The following is an 11141-nucleotide window of genomic DNA, read 5'->3' on the forward strand; positions in this document are numbered from 1 at the left end:
CTCAGTGTATGGAACTAAAAACACAAATTTCCATGTCTGGAGTTGTTAGCAACATAGCCCTGTTCATTCTGCCCCAAATTCACAAACGAGAGCTATATAATAAAAAATAGGATCATCTGGAAGGAAACATGAAAAGAAAAGTACAAAAACATATGGTTTGGAGGCGAGATGTTTTACAGAACTTCCTCCACAGCCTAAATCTAGAATTGAGGATTTGCCTGGATATTGGTGCAAGGGTTGCACATAATGTCTGTAATGCAGCCCTATCATAATGACATTGAAGATACTCAACAAGGCTGTCATGTCTCTGAAATTTAAAACTCATTTTAATCAAGATGTGGGAATTTTTCTTTCCCTCAAAGGGATTCCAGAAAAACACATGAGAGTATTCAGTAGAGAAGATGAACCAGCTTGCTAATTCACCAAATCAACTTTGTGTTCTTCTCAGTGAGGAAGAAAGCACAGTTGGTAATGTGGTGGAACGTTGCTGAATCCAACATAATTGGGCTTTATTCTAATTTCATTTGGATCTCCAACTGGTTTGAGAGTGAAGTTCTGTAGAATGGTGGTAAGGAACAAAAACACCTCCATCTTCGCCAGGCCCTCTCCAGCACAAGACCGTTTTCCTAGAAAGAAACGGAATTATGCTTGGTAATCTTCATGGAATATCACAGTGAGCCAGAGTAAAAGAGACTTGCTGTTCCAGCACAATAATGGGAAAAGGAGTAAAAGAGAAATATGTAGATGGGCAGAAAAGGTGAGAACTATTATTATTAGTTATAATTCAACCATTAATGGCCATAAGGAGAAGGAAGGAATTCCTTCTTCACAACATTCTTCTCACAGTAACCCCTTGTGTAGTGGATCTTGGAATGGAGTTAGAGGGCAGGTGAGCCAGGCAAGAGGCTCAGCTCATCTATTCAGGGCTCTGAGAAAAAGCCAGGTCATGGGAATACTAGAAAAGACAGTGTATGTCATGTCAGAGTGGGCTATGTGTCTTCAGAAGAACTGCCAGGAGGAGGCTCAGCCAGAGGAGAGTGGGAGGGAGAATGGGATTCCCCTTTTAGAGTGAGAGGTAGAGATGAGAAGGGTTTCTTTTTGCCAGCAGAAAAAGGCATGAAGTGGTCACTTTTCTTGAATTTCCCATTCTTATCCAGGAAGTGCTGTGGGTCAAACTGGTCAGCCTTGGGAAACTCTTTCTTGTCATGCAAGACTGGGGTGAGCAGTGGGAATATTGTTGTGCCCTAAAGGGAAGAAATTCCAGAGGAGAGTCAGGTGTCATTATGAATATGCTTTGTATTCTAGTTCCAAAAATCTTCAGAGACTCACTATGTTCTCTAGTACAAAACGCATACTTCTTTGCATGTGCTATCAATGAGATGTCATCCCATTAAGAATCTGCTTAGGCCCCAGTCTAGCTTTCCAGAGTGATGTCCCCATTATTGTCCCCATCAAGCCTTCCTTGGGCTCCAGCTGAACTAGTCCAGCTGCTGTTCCCCATCCACAAGGCCCCCTCTGTGGTCTTCATGCCTTTATAGTGACCATGTCCCACACCTGGAAGCCACTCCTTGCTCACTTCAGCCTTTTAGATTCCCCAGCTTTCTTCAAGGATTGGCTTGGGTAACCCCTCTTACAGGAAACCTTGGCTGAGATGCTAAGCTCTTTGTGCTCTCCCTACCCTCAGTTCTTTGGTCTATACATCATGTGTGCACCTGCTGCCTGTGGGACTCTGGGCAGAACATGTGAATGGCCAGTGCCCCAGGCAATGCTTAAAGACTCTAGGGGCACACTAGGCTACCTTCTCAGGGAATTTCTTCAGCAAGAAGCCACTTTGCCAATCAAATCACAGCTTGGGTCTCAAGGAAAGAAATAATACTTTAGGCTGACTTTTCTGGTTCCAAACTCAGCTCCCTCCTGCAAGCCAAAGTCTTCAATGGTCAAAACCCTTCTATTGTCACCTTGTTTCAATAGCACTTGGCCTAGCAATTTTCACATAGTAAGTTCTTAGTGAAGCCTTCATGATTTGAACTGAGCAATGCCTCGGTGGGGTACATTAAATGTGAAATTAGGTGTGATGCTGCCTTCACTTTCCTTTGAGGGAGAAGAGTTTTGCTCAGCCATTGCTAGGAAACTTCAATCTAATTCATTTAATTCATTCACTGTTTATTTAGCAACCCCAGAAAGCAGCATTTTAGAGTCTAAAGACCTAGGTTCTAGTCTCAGCTCCAACACTGAAATGATCTTAGGGAAGCCATTACACCTGAAAATCAATGTCTCTATCTACACAATGGAACAGAGAATAGTATGTATACATTCTGCTTCACTGCCTAGTAAGAGAAAAGGACAAAAACATTTCTCTTGAGCAACCTCACCCTGTTACGTTCCCTGTACATTTTCTTTCCAGAGCATTACTGTGGTGAATGAGAAGCAGGAAGAACAGAGATAAGGGCACACTTTTCTCTTATTCTTCATTTAGCACCACATGCGAGTAAGCTGTATGTAATAACGCACTGCCTCAAGGAGAACTTTAAGTGAGATCATGACAATGGGACTCCATTTTCTCATGTCCATGATGAGATCATTGGAATAAATAGTGTTTAAGATCCCATTCTCCCAAGACTACTGACTTTGGGGTGGATATATTGTTGGAAATGAATGTCTCGGTTCACTGCATGGGGTATGTTGAGAGGTACGAGGTCAATGAATCTTTGCACTTCATGCACCACAGCACCCATGTATTGCATATCTTGTCTGTCCCTTATGGAAGGAAGTCGATTGTCCAATACGTTCAATTTCCTCAAGAATTTTTGCTGCAGACACAAAAATACAAAGCACCACTCAATGTTCCTCTCTCCTGGGAATTCTCAACTGAGCCTGTTTGCAATATCTGCCTGATGTTAGGACCTGAGATGATTCTCAGATGAGCTCAGTGTCCTCCTGCTACTCAGTCAAGGATACAAAGGCTTCTGTAACAGCAATACAATAAACTTTCATGATTTACTGGGTAGGAGTCAGAAAGAATTGTGTTTACATTTCTCTTTAGACATTACCTGTGTAAATTCAGGTAAGTCATTAAATCTGTGAAAGCCTCATTTTGCTTATCTGAAAAATGAGGATCATAAATTATCTGTCTTCTAAGGTTCCCTACCCTCTAACTCTATTATCCTATGATTTCTAAAATGGAGATAAAAACTGCACCTCCCTTAGCAGACATCAAATGAAATTACATGTCAAGTTATTTGTAACCCTCACATTCTTTATGTTTATTATGCCAGCTCTTATTGTCAAAGAAAGTCGATGCCATCATTTGAATTTGTTAGTGCTGGTGATGGCATTATCATCTTGATTTAAACCATTCACCAGCTCTGTATCTCAGCTCCTGTCTCATACCTGAGCTGCTGAGCATAGAATCTCAGCATTACAGGTGACATGTTTTCACCTAGGGCCATCCATAGCTGAACAGGAATCCTGACTCTAATGGACTGAACAAAGGGTCAACCAGCCTTTGCTTGAGAATCTCTAGTAAGCAAGAACTCACTATTTCCTGCGCAGCTGAATGGACTTCTGGAGAATTTTAATAATTGGTAAGTCTTTCCTTACATGAAGTCTCCATTTGTCAATATGTAAGTTCTACCTATGGTAGAACTGAGGGTGCACAGTGGGAGCTTTATATGTTCTTTAAAGTGAATTGAATTCCTCATGACAGACCTCCACATGTTAAATAACTAACAGGTCTTGTTCAGGGGTCCTGTTTTCTTCAATATGCTACTGTCTGACCTGTTGCTGATCTGTGAGGAAGTCATGCAAATCCAATAGGTGGAAAGGAGAGACGAGCTCCTGGCAAGCTGCAGGAATGGGAAAGCAAGCCTGGTCTGAAAGCATGGCAGTTCTTGCACTTACCTTGGACCTCAGGTATTTCAGAATGAGCAGCAGGCCATATCGTAGGGTGCTACTGCTTGTCTCTGTTCCTGCGCTAAATAAATCTACTCCTGTCATTTTTACATTTTCCAAGTCAAATTCAGTCTGAGCATTATCTTTCTCCTAAAGCAGAGATACAAAATACATTAAGTAATGAGAAACAGCAGGAAAAGCCATTAGTAACCATGTGAAGTTCTTAAAGTTTCTCTTAGGAGTTCTCCCCCACCTTCATTTCCCCACTCTTAAACAGAATAACCTTCCTAATGCTCTTAGGTTTCCCTTACCCATCCATAGGCGTACTTTTCCCAGGCAACCTTCTTCCCGTCCAGAAATATGACATAGTGAATAGAGCACTAGGCTTTGAATCAGGAAGATGAATTAAACTTTATTCTCAGCTAAGGGGTCTGTGTCCATGGGAAAGTCACTTAATTTTTCTGGGCCTCAGTTTCCTCATATGTAACAGGAGAGAGCTGAATCCTTTCAGCTCTCTATTTATTATCTATGATATATGTGGCATGGTGAGGACCTGATAAAGTAATTCACTCAAAAAGTTGATAACCTGCTAAGAGACCTTGCATACAGATACTTTTACTACAAATCAGGACAGCATTTTAGTTTAAAAGAAACAAAAAGAAGAAGGGATTTCAGATTTTCAGAACAGGGAACTGAGAGAAAAGTCTTCGGGCAGGAGAATACAGAATTTCAAATTTTGTAGGGAGACGGAAATTCAACCAGCCAATCTGTAACTGATCAGAAGTTTCCTTTTCCAAAACTCCCTTAAATTGTCAGCCAGCCCCAGGTTGAAGATTTCCTTACATGGGGAATTTATTACTTAATGAAGAAACGTATTACATCTTGGACATTATCCCCTTGTGTGGAGATTAAATGTGTCTCTGTAACTTCAAATGACTTGTGAGTTCTGTCTTCTGGGAAATGAGGAAGCACAGGAATTCTAACCTTTTCTGGGACAGCCTTAAAAATTAAGTGGCTGCTAAGACTCCTTCCAACCCACAGATTCTATGAAATTCTATGAAATACGCAAGCTCCTAGGATTTATAGCTAGGACGCATCTTGGAGATCAACTGGCCAAGCACATTCATTTTAAAGAAAAAGAACTTGAGGCCTACAGAGGTGAAACAATGATATTAAAATCAAAGCAGATTGAGTTATAGTACTAAATAAGTAATCCTGCAAATACAAGCTTCATCCTGAACAAAATAAGATGGACTTATAGCCATCAGTCTTGTAAAAATGAACAATTTTGAAAGATTTATGAACTCATGTCAATTCAACTAGCAAACATGAGCACAGAGTACTAGTGATGAAGAATGGTACCTGCCTTCTGAGAGAGAATTCATGGACTAGTATGTAGAAAGGGACACATTTTGGGACAAGGCCATATAGAAATGTATTTTTCTTCATTATGCTTGTTTGTTAAGAAGCCTATTATTTGTCTTTTTCTTTTGGTGGGAGAAAATAAATATTTGATAAAAGAAGACAGACTTCAAGAAAAGGGTGGGTTTCAGGCATTTCCTAAAAAACAGAAACTCAAACATGAGTCAATTTTTGACCTGCAAAACTTCAAACCAGACAAGCATAAAGTAAATAAATTAATGAGAAAAGATAAAGCAATGGAATCAATACTCTCATGCTTGTATGTCAGCTTAACACTATTTTTAAAAAATCTCCCATTGGCCAGGGCCCTGGAAAAAAATGAAAATTGCAGAGGCAATAGAAACAGAGTGGCAATATATGGAGGGAGGGTGTTAAAAAGTTCTTAAGGATACCTTCATTTCAACCTGAAAGAAAGTCTCTAGTGAACAGTTCAATGATGTACAGCCTGGTTCTGTAGTGTTTAACATTTTTGTCAGTATATGAAATCAGTCAATCAACAAGGAAGTATAAAATGTATTTTCTGTGCCAAGCAGAATGCCAGGTAATGGCGATACAAAAGCAAAGGATAAAACTAAGACAGCCCCTACCCTCTGGGAGTTTCGATTCTACTGAAGGAATACAATACATATAAATATAAGTACACATGGGATCCATGGAAAATACATACACAGAGATTTGGGGGTGGGATATTAACAACAGGAAGAATAAGAGAAGCTGCTTGAAAGAGGCAGCAGCTGAGTGTGAACGGATATTAGGGCTGCTAAGTGTTGAGGAAAGAGAGTGAGAGCATTCCAGGGAGGGTGGCCAGACTGTATAAAGGTAAAGAGGCAAAAGATGGAATATTGTGTACAAAGAAGAGCAAGCAGGGCAGCTTGGCTGGGGCAGAGGGAGGCTGTGAGAGGGAAGAATGTGTAACCAGCCTGGAAAGAGAGGCTGCAGCCAAATTGTGAAGGGCTTTAAATGCCAAATACATGAGTTAGTGTTTTGTCTTAGGAGCCCTGAAGCTTCCTATCATGGGAATAACCCAGAGAGTCTTGCACTTTATGCATGTTAACTTGGCAGATTTGATGAAGAATGGATTGAGGGTCTGGATGCTTGGAGAGCTGGTAGGAGAGAATTGTCACTGTCTGGGTAAGAGATGCTGGTGATCTGAACTAAGGTGGTTATGATGTGAATACAGAGAGGAAAGAGTTCATGACACTGCCATGATGGTGTTGGGGGTAGAGAACACATTTACTCTCTCCTCCCCACCTCCAGCCCTGAATTCTCATGAGTTACTTGGACAATCAAGAAAGATCTTGATTTTGAGTGATTTTATGAGAGAAAATTATAGCTAGATTTTGAGATTATAGCTAGTATTTATACAATGTTTTAAAGTTCACCACGTCCTTTAGCAACATTATCTTAATGACCATTCTGGGAGATAAATGCTATTATCCCCATTTTACAAATGAGGAATATGACTTCCCCAGGATTACACAGCTAAGAAGTGTCTGAATTTGGTTTCAAACTCAAGTCTTTTTGACTCCAAGCCCTGCTCTGCATCCCATTTCTCCTGTTTAGAGCTTACTTTGTATACATTTGCTTACATATACTCTCCCTCATAAGATTGTGAACTCTTTGAGGGCAGGGGTTCTTTTTTGCCTCTTTTCTGTCTTTGGCACTTAGCAGAGTGCCTGGCATATAGTAGTTGCTTGGTAAATGTTTATTAGTCGATTCCTATTATCACTCTCCAATACAATATCCCCTTCCAAACAGGAAAGTCCAGATCACCAGCTCATCACCCAGAAAAGCAGAACTCTTCCAATCTCATTTTCCATACAGACTTCAGATAGGGATATGGGCAGACCAAAGACCAGTTACTAGAAAGCCAATGGTGTCCTTGGGGGATGTGGGCACTTTGGGGTTCTCTCTGATGCCCCTTCCTGTGCTTGTGGCCTGTAAGAATCCTTGGAATATCAGTCTTACTCAACAAGTAAGGTGCTTCCCCATGCATCTTACCTGCTGCATTTTGGAGAGGTAGTAGTCAATGTAGTCCTGAGGGTTGTTGGGGTCCAGTACCTTCTGATGCTCCTTCACTCTTTCCAAAATGAAATCTTTAAGTTCCTCATTAATTTTTAAAATTCTTTTGTGTTCTCCAGGGAGGTATGCTCTGAATGCTGGTAAAAAGTTGTAGAGCGACATACACCTACCCCGCACCCAAACAAACACGTGTGAGTTTATTGTCATGAAGAAACTATTTAAAATCTCTAATTATAAATTGTTGTATCTTATTCAAAGCATTGCATTTCTTTTTCAAATTTAATTAAATTTTTCATTGACAGAAGTATTTTCTCTCTCATCTCCACTGAACATTGGTACAAACAAAAAAGAAAAGCAAAACCGTAGAAACAAATACACGTAATCAAGCAAAACCCACCTTGGCAATAGCCAAAAATGTATGTCCCACTCTACATCTTGAGTCCATTCCCTTCTCTCTCATAAGGTGGGCAGCATGGTTCATTGTGCTTCCTCTGAAATCATCGTGGCTCCTTGCACTGTTAGCTTACATTTGCATGGTATTTGTCCTTCCAGTGTTTTTGTTATTGAACAAATTGATTATTCTGTCTTTGCTGTAGTTGTTCAGTTGTTTCAGTCGTATTTGGCTCTGTGACCCCATTTGGGATTTTCTTGGCAAAGATATTGGAGTGCTTTATCATTGCCTCCTCCAGCTCATTTTACAGAGACATACAGGGTTAGGTGACTTGCCTAGGATCATACAGCTACTTTGAGGCCAAATTTTAACTCATAAAGATGTCTTCCTGATTTTAGGCCTGGTACTCTGTCCATTGTATTCCCCATTGAAGTGACTTTCCAAGGGTCATACAACTGTTCTTCCTGCCTCAAATTCTAGCCCTCTATTCATTGAATTCCTTTCTGTCTCTAAATCTTCTGATCTTGTGATCCCTCAATCCAAGGAGCCATCAAAGGAATAGCCTTCTTAGACACTTGGGAGTAGTGAGCTGCTCTGCATAAATCCCAAGAGTGCCATGAATCTTCTCAAATATACCCCTAAGTTGACACATATCTCAAAACGAATCTATCTGGTGCTGCTCTACCCACTGAGGGGACCAGATGGCATCATATTATGTCGTTGTTCAAAAGAAGCTCATATTTGAGTTAAGAGGAAACCTACTTTCCTTGGAATGACCAACATAAAAAAAGAAGAAAAAGCAACATCAAGGTATCCAATTAATTGCATTAAATTCACCTTAAGTTAATGAAATGCATCGAGCATTTTTTCAGTACTCACTATGAACCAAGTCCTGTGGTAGGCTATGGTGATATAGACAACAATAAAGTAGTCTTACATTCTACCAGAGAAGGTTTAGCTAGAGTACCTATTCCAGACTGTAAGTGCAACAGAACATAGGCAAGGGAAAAGAAAGCTTGTTTTTCAGCTGGATGAGGATCTTCAGTTCTGGCTTCAGTGGATGAAGGTTTTCATCCTACATGTCCATCCATTGTAGAGGCCGAGCCAGATCACTACAAGAATCAGTGTAGGCTACTGATCTAAGTGGCTTGCCCTTCCTATTCTCTCCTGGATATCCTGGGCAGGTTCTTTTTTGATAACTATTTTACTTGGTCACATCTGTGAAGAGATACCCCAGGCCCCAATTAAACACTTCTCCATATAACTTCAATTTTAATGATCTACAACTAGTGCAGGTGCCAACTAGGAACAGAATATCTACCTAATATCTTATTTGAGAGCCAAAGATACTGCGTGATGTTATTGTCCTTGAGTGACATGTGTGTGTGAATGTGTGTGTGTGTTCTCATGGGTGTTGGGACATTTACTAAGAGATGAGAGGCTATGGTATATTGATCTTGTTGCTGAAACTCAGCAAACAACCACAGAATAAGAAGAGAGTTCTGGCCTTACCTGTGTCCATGGTTCATTAAAGAGGTGGAAGTTTTCATTTAACAAGTTCATCAGATAGAGAAATTTCTCATCATCGTACTTGAATCGGTCACGGAAGAGGATGGAGCAGATCACATTGCATGACACACAGCTAAGGATGAAGGTGGGATCAGTGGGCTGACCTAATGTGGAGACAAGTTACCAAAAGGGGGAAAAAGCAACTTTAATAGAAATGTTTCCAATCAGATGGGATATGGGCATCATACTTGGATAGGGTGCTTAGTTCTTTAAAGGCTAATGAATGTTATTCTCCTGGACAATGTCTTTACTTATAGGGAGGCTAAATGAGCTTCTAATGCCTGAGCACGAGAAACAAGAAGGGAGTTTTCTGACCCGGCAGAGTTATTATCTGGTAAGTACATGAAGGCAGAGACTTTTAACTGATTCCCAAAGCAAATAGCATTTAGGACTGGGAATGGGTGAGCAGTTAGACGCCACGTGCCCAGGAGGAAAGAACTGAAAACCAACCCTTTGTTTTCCTGAGCTCCTCCACCAGGCATTGGGCTTCTTCTTGAACTCGCTCTTCAACGCTTCTCTTCCCCATCCCAAAGTTCCTTAGGGTCATCAGGGTAAATCTGCGGTGTTGTTTCCACCTCTCTCCACGACTCAAAATAACTCCTAGAGAGAAGAGAAGAGGACATTGGTCATTCTTACATTGGAAGGGGGAGGGCACAGTGTGTATGGTGGCTAAGGAGTTTCTGGCTTAGTTCATTGATCAAGTTTAATTTTATTCAATTCAAACTAAAATACAATGACAGAATGGTAGGTACCAGGTACCTACTGCAGGAAGTTCTTCTCTTAGGTACTGAGAATAGAACAATTAAAATGAAACCAGCAACTATGCTCCAGAGGAGCATAACACATGCTCAGCAGAAGACAACAAAGTCAAAGATCTTACATTCAAGCTTCCAAGAAAAAATATGATTTGATCTCAGGCCATGGAAGAGCTCAGACAGGATTTTGAAAATCAGCTCAGGACTTCCACTTCCAGGGCCAAGATGTCAGAGTAAAAAGGTAGTTGCTGCCACCCACCCCCATCAATCTCTGAAAACCCAGAAAATATCACCCCAGAAAAAACCCTGGAACAGCTGAAGCAGAAGAAAGACAGGGAACAGCAGAGAAGTAGCCCAGCCTCACTTTAGCACACCAGGAGGAGATCCTGGTGACTTGGCATTCTACAGCAAACCAGTCTCCCACTGTCTCAGCAAAAGTAAGGGAAGCAGCACTACAAAGGGCCCTAGGGGGGTAAGCACCCTACAGTATTCATCTGAAAGCAACTAAAGAAAGCAACCTAGAGTCCTACTGAAGTTCCAGCCTTGCTGGTTCCCGCCCAACACCAAGTAAGCTGTCAGAACCCTACAGTCCCCAGGTGACAAGCAGGAGGAGATCCTGAAGCCCAGGTGGTAGAGTAGGCAAACACCAACACCTCAACCTCTGAGTGCCTCAGGGAGGGTGGGGGAACTGGTGGAAATCAGCTCAGAAAACCACCAGGTGCCTCAGCATCCTACAGCAAAGGAGACTCTCAGTACCTCAGCAGATATAAGAGAGGGAGCATTGCAAGGGGCCTCAGGCAGATAAACCCTCTGCAACACCCATCTAAAACGAGCTGAAGAAAGCTAAAGGGAAGGAAAAGCAGGCAACCTGGAATTTCCTGACAGTTCCAGCCTTGCTGTGTCCAGCCCAACACCAGGTAAGCTGCCAGAACCCTACAGCCTACAGTTGCCAACATAAGAGGCCCCAGCACACAAACCCAGTGACCAAGACCTAGGCTCCCAACACAAGTAGCTTGGGTCTGTGCCATCTGATTCCCAGAAGGAGAGCTCAATCTCTTTAAAAGCCAAGGGATAAAGAAACACTATGGTAA

At 41.5% G+C, this 11141-nt stretch overlaps 1 long non-coding RNA gene across 2 annotated transcripts; it reads right to left on the reverse strand.

Moving 5' to 3' along the window:
• Positions 1-299: 299 nt before the first annotated feature.
• On the reverse strand, positions 300-2722 carry LOC110204703 (uncharacterized). Of its 2 annotated transcripts, none has more exons than XR_013483766.1 (3): positions 2628-2722; positions 1103-1244; positions 300-626 (listed from the first exon to the last, which is right to left on the reverse strand). It is a non-coding gene; the product is annotated as an uncharacterized LOC110204703 (long non-coding RNA). The 2 variants fall into 2 exon arrangements; XR_013483767.1 differs by lacking the exon at positions 2628-2722 and adding an exon at positions 1799-1852.
• Positions 2723-11141: the final 8419 nt, after the last annotated feature.

Source organism: Phascolarctos cinereus, unplaced genomic scaffold (genome assembly GCF_003287225.1).
Source record: "Phascolarctos cinereus isolate Bilbo 61053 unplaced genomic scaffold, phaCin_HiC Scaffold_945;HRSCAF=1600, whole genome shotgun sequence".
NCBI lineage: Eukaryota > Metazoa > Chordata > Mammalia > Diprotodontia > Phascolarctidae > Phascolarctos > Phascolarctos cinereus.